Raw genomic sequence first — 12240 nt, forward strand, 5'->3', positions numbered from 1 at the left:
AAACAGACAACAGAATTTTACATTTTTTGTTCACTTTGGAATTAAGGTTGAATGTTATTTAGGACATGTAGTGGAGTAAAAGTGAATGTTTTCAGAAATATATAATTGAAGTAAAGTACAGGTATGTGAAAACTCTACTTAAGTACAGTCGTACTTTGTAACATTACACTTGTATCTGATGCATCTTCAGAAAACAAGAGAGGGAGAAAAGGAAAGGCATGAAATGTTAAGGCTATGTTGAAAATGTATTCGTACAACAGTCAACCAGTCTGGCTGTTGGCATCTATCACTTTCAGTTGTACATCAGAAATAAATGACTACTATACTACTATAAAGGCATGCCTCAAGAGTCAGTCTTGGGGCCACTGCTCTCCATCCTCTTTATCAATAATATTGATCACCAGCCGCTGTCTAAAGTAAAATTTCATTTTTATGCTGATGACACTGTACTGTATTGCTCACCACAGACCAGGCCTACTCCCAGTTACAACTTGCTTTTAACACGCTTCAACCGAATCATCATGATTTACAACTTTTATATGTTTTAAATGCTGATAAACAAATTCAAAATCCAAATCAAATCTGTCTTCAATCCTCACTTCTTAGGATACAAAGATTGACTGTGTTTCTAAGTACAATCTCTTTCTTTTACACCTCATAATAAGCAGCTACCAAAACGATTACAACTTAAACTAGGGTTTATTTTCAGAATCAAATCCTGCCTTTCGTTCAAATCTAGAAAGATGCATGTTGCTGCCGCTTTTATGACTATACTTGACTATGGTGATGTTTTATACATGCATGCTTCTTCTCAAAGTTTACATGCACTGGACACTGTATACCATGGATCACAGAGGTCCATCTCTGGTTTTAAAGCCCTCACTCACCATTGTGAACTGTATGAAAGTGTTGGATGACTTTCTCTATCAACACGGAGACTTCAACACTGGCATGTCTTCATACGCTATTTTAGGTCTACTTCCATCCTACCTTCTGATCTATATTAATGTAAATAGTTTAAGGACTTGCAATCTTCGTTCTCCTGATTTCCTTCTGTATTTTCCAAAAGTTAGAACTGAGGTGGGGAACAAGGTGTTTAAGTCCCTTTTCCCACAAAGTTACAACATGATTTGCGACAGGTAGACCTGCTCTACAGTAACACATTCTGATGGGTCACAGATTTTGGTTTATCACCAGTAAAGCCTGTGTTTGAGCATCCAGCAAGATAATAGGTAGCACACAAACTCAAAGTTCCTTAAAGCCACTTTAAGTTTGATTTTATTTTATTTTTTCATTTTTTTCCTTGGCGGAATTGTTATATATTATTGTATTATATCATAATTTTGGTTAGTTACAAATCCAAATTTGAGATATAGAGTGATCATTTAGATTAGAGTCTTAGTTTTATCAATTCTAACTTTTTCTCTCTGTTTTTTCTTTTCCCGGCTGAAATGGGATTCCATAAATTTGCCTAATACATGTTGCTCAGCATGTCGCTTTGAACAGTGTGTGAAGCAGTGCAGCTGTTCACTGCTGACATTTCTCGGCAGGTTGTGGGAAAATGTCAGACTTTTGGAAACACTGAGAAGGCATGTGGCTGGACTGTGTCACATACCACAGGAAGGCAATTAGCATGCTTAAATAATAGCACTCCTCGTGTTCTGTTGGGATTTGTTCACTGTGCAACATTTAAATGTTCCCATGATGGACTCTGCAGGTTTTCACTAAAGCAAAAGCCAGAGCTTAAAAAGTACTCACAAAAACACACACAGACACACACACACACACACAAACACATACACACACACACACACAGACACACAGTTATAGCAGACAGACACTGCTGCTGTTATGTATATTTGCCTATACATAACCATCCACAGCTCTAATTTTGCGCTGTAACATCATTTATAATCAGTTGTGTGTGGTTGTTAAAAGGTCTACAACAATAATAAAATTACTATATATAACTGCATCATATTCCAAATGTTACAGCGTGTCTACACAGAAAGTGTTAAGCTGCGTGTTTCAGCCACTTCAAGTCGGTTTTCCCATACATGCAGCTACAGTAGTCAAGTTTCCTTCCAGATATGGAGCATATTCGAACCAAATTGTCCGTAATAATCTGCAAAAGAAAATACAAATGTATGATTGTTTCCATCCATTACTGGTTCATCGAGATAAGCAGTGTCTGACACTAGCAGACATTATACTACTGCCGGAGAAACGGGGGCAAGGAGATGATGTAATTACAAGCCAGAGCCAGAACAGACCAAGTCAAACCACAAAGGGAATCAAATAAAGACCAGTGAGAACACTGGACTTGATCAAGAGAAAAGGAGAGAGTGTTAATATTACATCTATGTGCTTTGTTCAGAGATTCTGAAACCACTGCAGGAAGCTTTCTTCGCAGATTGTGAAATATAACAGTAGAAGCACTCTAAACGAAGTCTAATAAAAACTAAAGTCAAATTTCACATTTTAGGACTCAGACTCATTCCGATGTTACTGGTGAAAGTAGGTAAAAAAATAATCCTATCAATGATCACCTGTTGAATTCCTGTCACCCTAAACTCTCCATGACGGAAAATGTGGGAAGAAGCTGCTTTTGCACGGTGTGTCGATGTAGATGACTGTAGGTGGAGAAAGGAGTACTGTGGATAGAAGGTACTGGAACTGTCCCCGCCTGTTTATTCCTGGCATAACCTTTCGCAGCTTGTGTCCATCTCTCAAAACATCACAGCCTGCTTTAGGACAGAAGAAATAGACTCCTTCTCCTCCTTCGTCAGACGACGGCCTGGAAGTTGTGATGCCACTGTTGGCCCATTTAATTGGCTTCAAAGTCATTTCCTGGGCTTCCATGTGCATTATGTTACAAAAACTTCAACGAAGAACCACTTGTGCATGAAGTCACAATGTTATTAGTCTTGCATTGCCAGACCAAAGTAGTTTTAGCGAGAGAAAACTCTGATTGGACGGCTGAAATTTCGCAGGATGTCCTTCTTTTTGGAGGGATTTCCGTTACCTTCCTCTTTCTTTGTGTTGGCGTTCTAAACTCTGGGGGATTTATGGGGACTATGGTTACCTGCTCCTCAGGTCTCTGCAGGGTAAATCCAGACAGCTAGCTGGACTATCCGTCCAATCTGAGTATTCTGTTGCACGACTAAAACAACTTTTGAACGTACACATGTTTCACAACAACAACAACGACTTCCTTTCTTGAGGCTATTTTCCAGAGGCACCGTGGCTCTGTCCGGCCCCCAAGACAATTATGATTGGTTTAAAGGAATGCCAGGGTTTTTTAAAACAAATCTGGGAACTACATCTTCCCAGCAAACTTCTTGCATGTGTCTGCTGGTGAGAGAATGGGATGTCTAAATGAACACTCTTAACATGATCAATGTGAAAGAGCCTTTGGAGGGATCCGATTACTCTTAATTAATATCTATTCTTTCCATTTACAACAAACCCAACACAGCTCACATGGAGTTGCATGAGTCATCGCTCTTAAAGTTACAAAGCCTAAGTGAGAAGCAGTTTAAATGGACTTTGTGTGTAAACACATTCTGCTGAATGACTTTCCCAAACAGTCCTGCAGTCCCAGAAAACCACCTCGGGAGCTTTTAAATGCACACATACCACAGGAATTCTTATGAGAGGGATTGGTAAAAGTCTGTCTTTGTCATTCTCCTAATCCTCCAGCCCTATGCTCTCTCTGTCTCATTCCCTCTCCACCTCCGCTCCTCCATCCCTCCCTCACTCCACCCTGCTCCCAGCACCCAGCTAAAACCCTTCAGCCCTCTCTCTGTTGTTATTTCAGTCTCCACTGCACTCACGCCGGCCTAATGAAGTGTGGATGAGCGCCATGGTGACTGGATCGCATTTATCATTGACTTTGAGTTTAGTTTACAGAGCTCTGAATAATTTATTATGTATGAATAGGGGTTTAGAGTCTATCACAGTTTGATAATGTATTCCTCCTTGAAGCCCTCCCTGAATCCTGATGAAGCCAACAGAGTTTCCGTACTGCACACACACACACGCACAATCACGATCCACGATCTTATCAAGATTCGTTGACTTGTTGGTTTTTTATACTATTATCCAAGTTACTGAAAAGTTCAAATTAACTAATTTCCTCATTTATAAAAATATAGAACTACCAGATAGCATAATACAAATTATGTGGTAAGGCTCAGAATATATGTATATATATATATATATATATATAGCTGCAGACTATATCATGTTTGCTGTGTAAAGATATGTAGCTGGTGGAGTAATGGCTGGTGGCAGATACACACACACCCACAAAAATGCACCCTCCCACACACACACACACACACACACACACACACACATACACACGCACGCACAAACCTATTCCTTTTTCATGGCTTCAGGATAGTGGGGGGCAATATTTGATCACACGTATCACAATTCTTTTTAATGTTGCTTTTTAATTCTATTTTCCAAGTTACTGAACAGTTAAAATAAAGTGATTTCCCCATTTTAAAAAAAATATAACCCTACAAGTTAGTAAAAACACCACACAAATGATGTTCTCCAATGTAACACTTTCAAGCAGAACATTACTGTAATATTTGTTATTTAAACACACACACACACGCACAAACACACACTCAATTCAACACACACTAATTCCATCCAGCATCAATCAATAACATAATTAAGCAAAGTGGTGACATCCTTTACAGATGTCTGGAAACATGCCCACTGGCTAGTTGCGATGCTGTCCCCCCATCACCCCACCCCTTGCCCTGATTGTATGACTGTATGTGATAGGTGAAGAGGTTGCAGGGGGCTGGGGGAGGACAGCTGGAGGTGTGGTTGAGGAGGGGTTGGGACAGTGGGGGAGGGTCGGGTACAGTCCAAGAAAGAGGAGGAGTGTTGAGAAGTGACGTGTGAAGATCTGTGAAGGTCACAGCTTTGAAGACTGCGGTTTGAAACTGATCTTTCATGCAGCCTACCACATGCTATTAACACTATTCTACAAGCATAACTTTACCTTATGGAATCTGAGAAACTGGTGTTGAAATAATAATGATAATTATACATTAATGGACTCAACCGATACAAAATTGATTTTGTTGTGAGAAAAATTAACAACTATTTGCATGCCCCAGTATCTCATACCAAGCTGTGCTTGCCTATTGGGATTTCCAAATGAAGCATTAGTTGTATTTATTGACCCACCTAGCCGGCGCTCTAGGACATGCTCATCCATAGACAGGCTGTGAAAGTCCAGGGTGTTTATATAATGAAAGGAAATGATTCAGTTTCCACAGAGGAGAATCCTGGCATGATATCAAAATATAGAATGTAGCTAATCTCTTAATAATTCAATTTGCAATACGATTTTGGGTACTAATTGTTGGTCAGTTCAAAAATAAAAATATGAAGTTCATTTCAAATTCAATCCACGTCTTCATGCCAGTCTTGCTTACATACACTGATGATGATTTGTCAAGTTTTCATTTAGAATTGTATTATGGCTGCCTTTTTAAACTGGAATGAATACTGGATTTGAATGTGTCATGCGTTGTGCTATAATGAATGGAAAACATTATTTAAATTGGAGTGCATCTGAATAGGAATATTGACATGTTTGATACCGAAGACATGACTAACAGTATGGATCTGTGATGTGACATTACTGCCCTGAGTGATTCTGCCTCTATTGCCTCCAGTCACATCGTTCTATCTGCTTCCCTCGTTCGGACAAGGTTTTACTTGTCGTTCAGAGCAACATTGGTTTTAGAAAAGAGAATAACTCTAGAAAAAGAATGTGCATGCAAGCTGCCTGACCCGAGTGTTCCTTGAGAAAATGAGATTTTGATGGGGCAGTGGAATGACAATAAAGCTCTGTCTGACTTGTCAGAGCTGGTGTTAAGTGGTAATAGTCTCCATTATCAAAGAGAATCAGTGTAAAGCAAAGAGGGACACTTGAGGTGAAAGTAAGGACGGCAACGTGACAACTGCACTAGAGATAATATCTGCTCTGCTTCCTCATCACTCTCCCTGAATTGTACTGATGGCTGATGAAATTATCAGACAGAATCAATGTCAAATGTTGTTTTGTTCTTTTGAAGAGGTAATCAAAGGGATACAACAGTGTTGAAAATGAACTGCTGCCTTTGTAAGTGCCTGTTCTTGAAATCCTATGTGTAAGGATCAAACTGAACACTAGCTTGATTAAAGCTTTCACCATCCTCTTTGAATCCTCCAGAAATGGGTAATTAATCTGGAGGCCTTTTGCAGTGCACCACAGAGTTTTATATCTCATTTGGTGTTTAATCTACCACAATCTCCACTTGAAAGCAGCGTTATGAGGAGCTCTCTTACATGAACGGAAGAAATCTGGTATGCCATCATCACAACTGCCTGAGCAAACAGTACGAGAGTCAGCGAGTGTGCAGGCAAAACGCTCAGCTTCTGAGACACTGAGCCTAGTGTGTTTAACCCTTGTGTTGTCTTCCTGTTGACCATGTCACTTTTTGTATTCTGGGTAAAACTTTTTTTTTTATAATGTTTTTGTCACTCTTTGTCACCCGATGTTTTTGAGCTTTTCCAGATGTTTTTTTTCTGCGCTTTGTGTGACGTTGGTTGTTTATTTTTCAACGTTTTTTGAAGCTTTTTCCTTTACTTTGTCACTTTTTATTTTTTTTTTACTCAAATGCTAAAACATTGAATAAAACACCCAAATTCTATAAGAGTAGTGAACTGATCATTTATTTTAATTGTGAAGAGTTGTATGGAACCAGCCACGTTTTTATTTTTATTTTGTTTATTTGTTGAAAAAATATTTTCAACCAACCAAAAAATTTTCGGATACAGAAATGTTTTAAAAATGGGTCAAATTTGACGCGAGGACGCCTTGAGGGTTTACACTAGGCTTCTACTACTCGGCTACTTTAATAAAGTCTCCATCCACGAAACAGCACTTCCATGCCAAACTAGTCAAAGCACACAAGGCCAAAGTGCCTCCAGAGTCACCACATTGCAACGGCTATTTTTAAACGGCGTCAGACGTACTCAGTCCACATTAAACACACCACGGCTACATTCACTTCCATCAGAACAATGACAGTAGAGCAGCATCGCCGACCTGTTTCAACCAAATGCAGTACTCTCTGTTCCAGCTCAGCTAAAAACGGCAGATATGCAGCGCATTACTGCGTTGATCACTACCATTGTAACCGGTAGGCTACTACCAACGTGATCGTCACCAGTTTAAATCACAGACTTTAACTAAAACAGATAGTTCGCAACTGTCCTGCCATTTTTTTATAGCTGTGTGAACTCCTCACTGACACTTGCCTTGGACTCATGGTGTGCGCTGCTGAGAGTGTGTAGTAGAAACACTGGGATGGAGATCTGGCATTATTATAAGAGAACGGGAAACACTGATGCATGAAACTGCCAATTACATTTGATTATCAATTTGCTTGATAATCAAAGCCATTGCTGATCGTTCCGGCCCAATTCAAACTCTGGGTATGACGCATATTGGATGACGGAACGAAACCTTGGCGCAGACAGAACGTGGAGTACGTACGCATGGTGGAATCCCTGGTGAGCCAACTCGCAGAGCTCCAACCTCAACTGCTACTCAGAGGTCATACCTACAAGTAGCCATATCCATATCCTCTCAATGGATGACTTGATGGCCTGCCCGCAAACTGAAAAGCACACACATTTATGGATCATAATTCAAACACATGCCTATGGGTAATACCGTTCAACACGTCTAAATGCAAGCACGTCCTTTCACTGGCTAAGAACACTGGCTAAGAACACCAACTTAGTAACAACATTTAAATAATTAAAAAAATATATATTTTCAAACATACACAATATACATTGTTTAAAGACACAACCATCATCATACATACTGCTGTCCTCCATCTGCCCCCCACCCTGACATTTGCACTGACTTTAAATTTATTATTAATAGCATGTGACCCACAGGGAGCGTGAAGAGTGGCTGGAATTGGCCTTAATATTTAAGCCTGCCATGTCACATTAAAGGCTCTGTTCCTTGAAGAACACTGACTGGGACACTACACGTTGAATGACATCTTAGAGCCCTATCTTGCAATTGATTTTGTACACCGACGTATGTATCGTTCCTATTTTGCACCCGACCCACAGCGGACGTTTCCCTCCACAGACGCACGTCGGTAAATTAGGGAATGAACTTGCGCTCCCGGGGTTGGTTCAGCAAAAAGAGGAGGCGTGTCCCGGAGCAAATGTTCTCTAGTGCTATTTTGGAGTTTCAGAAATCAATTTGGCCCCAGACCAGGACAAACCTAGTGTAACGTCAGTGGCGCGTTATTCAGATGTTATTTTAGGGGTGCATGCTTGGCCATAATTTCAGTGTGTGCACTTACCATGAATATCTGACAGAAAAGCTCCATAGTTAGCTCAGCAAAGTAATCTCGGACTAACGTTACATTGCAAATATATCACCATGCATTCATAACTTGATGATTCAGTGAGAGTGAACCCAACACATCGGGAAGTTTGTGTTTTTGACATTTCTTTATTTACATTTTGTCAAAAAGAAAAATCAAACTGTAACTGAACAAAAAAAAATACAATCTGAAAATGAAAAGTTAAAAAGATTTAAATTGAAGAATTCATTCTGTTTCCCTCCTCTGACAGCCATGCAACGTGCGTCATAGCAGGATTGGACACTTGAGGGTCCGGCAGTGGCCATGTGCTCCTGGTGCAGGTTGGACGGTGATGGAGTGGGGGGAGGATGAAGGGAGTAGGAGGTGCGTTCTGGAGGCCCACCCTCCATGGCTGTAGCATAAAAAAGGTGTTTGCCCACATTCCTGTTTGAAATTCCTCCATTTATGATGTCGTTGATTGAGAAAGCCAGCCCAGTGTTTCATGTGTGATGTTCATAGGTGCTACCTAAGCAAGCATAACCTGCCCAGTCGCTTTTTGGAATTTGGTTGACCAATCACAACAGAGTAGGGCAGCTGACCAATCAGAGCAGACTGGGCTTTTCAGGAGGGCGGGCCAAGAGCTCAGGCGCAGCGTTTCAGGTGGAGGAGCTGCAGCAATGGGCAGTATGAGAAACATGATATGTTTTTTTAACATCAAAGCATGTAAACCTGTCCTAGGAAATCCCAAGAGTACAAAATGACACTGACAATGAGCATAGTAGGGGCTCTTTAACTGAAGAGGCACAGAAGCTACATTGTGTATAATTTCAGGAATATTCCAATAAGTTGCATTCCTGTGCTTGTCTACACCCTGATCTCCTCCTTAACCATGTGCATGACAATTATCTGATAAGGTGATGCCATAGCCTGGTGATCTACTGTGTACTAAAAGTTCCTTCTTCAGGTAACAGCTGCTGAGATTTAACACTGTGGTTTTGATCAGCTTTATGATACTTCAGGTCCCGCAGGTCTTTGATGATGTTGTTGAGGACGCCCGCTGATGTCGCTGTGTGAAGAGCGCCACAGGAATGTCAGCAGAGCGCCATCCCAGCTGACCTGAGCACTACAAAGACTTAATCAGTCAGATAGCCACAGGAGAAGAGAGAGGGATGAGGGACATGGAGAATGCCAAACACCTGTTCCCACTTCATCAAGCCCAGGTTTTAAAGGATAATTCTGCCTATAACCTTGGTCTTATTAACGTAGTTTTGGTCTAGTTATGATGGACCAACATTGGACTAACAATGGACTCACCATGTTTGTTGTAAAGATCTGAGAACACAAAATGACATGCAGCAAACATCACTGTGGTTTTTAATTACAGTATTTAGAAGTAAAATTAGTAAGTTAAACACATTTAAGTGTCAGCATTTTAATCATCATAGCCAGCGGATGACATAGTATATCAAACTACCCAACAGCTCACTTGATTTACAGTATTACCTCAGTAAACATTTTCAAAATGAGTTCATGGTCTCAATTGCTAGTTTCAAGTCTTTTTCAGCATGATGTTCTTTAAATGTATAATTAAGATCTGTTGCTGCATGCATAGACTGTATAACTGAAGCCCAAACATCTCGGTAGCCCCTGTTAACTAGCTGCAGAAAAGGTAAATCCCACAATCCAGCATGTCTTAGTTTATATTATATATTGTATTATTGTATTGTATTATATAACTATTATATATTATATATTGTTGCCGTTTACTGCCGTTATCTGTTGGGCACTTTTGCTTTTACTCTGTAGTAGGAATGTCTGTCTTCTCTGTTGTGCATTTTTTTGTCTTCTTCACCGTGGGGATGGTGAGAAACAAACTTTTGATTCCTCTGCATGTCTAGTATGTGTGAAGGAATTGACAATAAAGTTGGCATGACTTGACTTGACTAATGGATACCTAGAGCATGGGCATAACTAAAAACGTACACCTGAACAAGTTTTATCACAAAAGATGTTTTTTTTTTGTAATTTTCGGTAGTTCTGATAATCATTTTTCTGATAAGTTTGGTTTTAATATGTTATCTGATTCTAAAAAAAAAACAAGGTGTTACGTTATGATTGATCGCCGTTTGACTCGTGATTGGTAGAGCCGGTATTTGGGCGGGACTTCGATCCACTCCACTGCCCGATCACTTTTGTGCAGACTCTGGCTCCAAAAGTTCAAGGTAGCGGCGCATAGCGGATCGTTTTTTTTTTTTTACAGTCTATGATTAAAAGCCTGTGAGGTAGACCTGGGGTGTGATTGGCCGATGCAGCCCCTCGGTGGATGACGTGGCAATGCAGCAAAAGTTGAGCCACGGTTAATGGTTTCCATCAGTCAGTGCATACAATATGACACATTAAGTTTGCTTTGTTCAAAGGATGTTTGGCAGAACATGACACTTCTCTTCTACTAGTGGAAATTCCACTGATGATTACTTGGCTTGTGACAGACTAAATGCTGTTTCATGCCTCTCCAGGGCTTCAACTATTTTCATGACAGCAACTTAACAGGTAAATCACACAAGAGACTCACCTTCATTTCTTAGTCTCAAAAAGAGAGTTGGCAGTCACTGGCTTGGTGTTTTAGCCTGATGGAAAAAGCTCTTCCTCCTGCACTCTCTCTCTCTCGCTCTCTTTGTAATGGAATATGCACTTAGCGTGTTTATCAAGCTATAATAAATGGACCTGTAGCCACGTTGAGTGAAAGTGTATTCCAATGATTGAGTGTCTAGTCTATAACAATAGGTTGCAGAGTAGTGTGTGGGGGCTTTAAATTATGAGGCCTCTGATGGTGATTTGATGCCAGCAAGCAATTTGTCAAAGAAGAAAGGTTTCTGGGAGTCATAAAAAGGAATAGGAGCATAACATTATAGAGGTGAAGGCAAAAGGATGGACTAGTGTTTGTCAAACATGTCACAGTAAATGGCAGTAGTCAATGTATGCAATAAATGATAGAGCTTATTGGTGTGGCACAGAACACAATACAGAGGAGGTGGAGCAGCAACACCTGTTCCTGAAAAGTGAAGCCAAAGCTGAAGTGCCTTAAAGTTGCATTATCTAGTTTCCAGCACTGCTTATAAAAAGAAGTCTGTTTCTACAAAGAAGTCTATGAGAAAATGGGTTTACTTCTAACTTGATTCACTACCTCAGTAAACATTTTCATAATGAGTGTATGGTCTCAAGTCTTCTTCAATACAGCATGATATTCATTTGGTAAGTGATAGTCCCATTAATTTTGAAATAGAAGAAAAACAGTGGGAGGGTTTAGGACCTGTCAGTCAGGACAGTGGCTTAGCAATGCTAATCATGCTAACACTGGGGACATTAAAACAGACATGAACTGTGTTTGATCTTTGACCTTTCAATTCATTGAAGTTAATTGGCACATTTATAGGTCCCCTAAAGCATGTCAGTTTTCAGCATTTCAGCAGTGTTCAGCATTCTGCCAACCAAGCAAGCTAGCTAGCACTAGCTGGTAACTAGTAACTTGACAATGTTCAACAAGCTCTGAGTAGCTACTCTGTTTACCTGCCAGTAAAACTCTGCTTAATGACTTGCGTCAGATGGGTTGAAAATCACTGATTTTTCCTTTTTTGTGTTGAGTATATCGCACCGCCATGAAACCATACTCAATACACATGGCGTAAAAGCGTCATCCTCCCCAGCTGATCTTTTGTTCAGTGTTGCCAGTTTCATAGATGATAGAGATTAGATTAGATTAGATTGGATTAGATTCAACTTTATTGTCATTACACAGGTACAGGTACAAGGCACCGAAATGCAG

General features: G+C 40.2%; 1 long non-coding RNA gene across 1 annotated transcript in view; it reads right to left on the reverse strand.

The window, feature by feature from the left end:
* Positions 1-422: 422 nt before the first annotated feature.
* The window catches only part of LOC116697247 (uncharacterized), a 15069-nt gene continuing 3251 nt past the window's right edge, over positions 423-12240 (reverse strand). Inside the window, exons 2-3 of the long non-coding RNA XR_004333975.1 lie at positions 534-551; positions 423-435 (exon numbers count right to left, since the gene is read on the reverse strand). This is a non-coding gene — a long non-coding RNA (uncharacterized LOC116697247). The remainder of the gene's footprint in view (positions 436-533; positions 552-12240) is intronic.

Source organism: Etheostoma spectabile, chromosome 10, assembly GCF_008692095.1.
Source record: "Etheostoma spectabile isolate EspeVRDwgs_2016 chromosome 10, UIUC_Espe_1.0, whole genome shotgun sequence".
NCBI classification, from domain to species: Eukaryota; Metazoa; Chordata; class Actinopteri; order Perciformes; family Percidae; genus Etheostoma; species Etheostoma spectabile.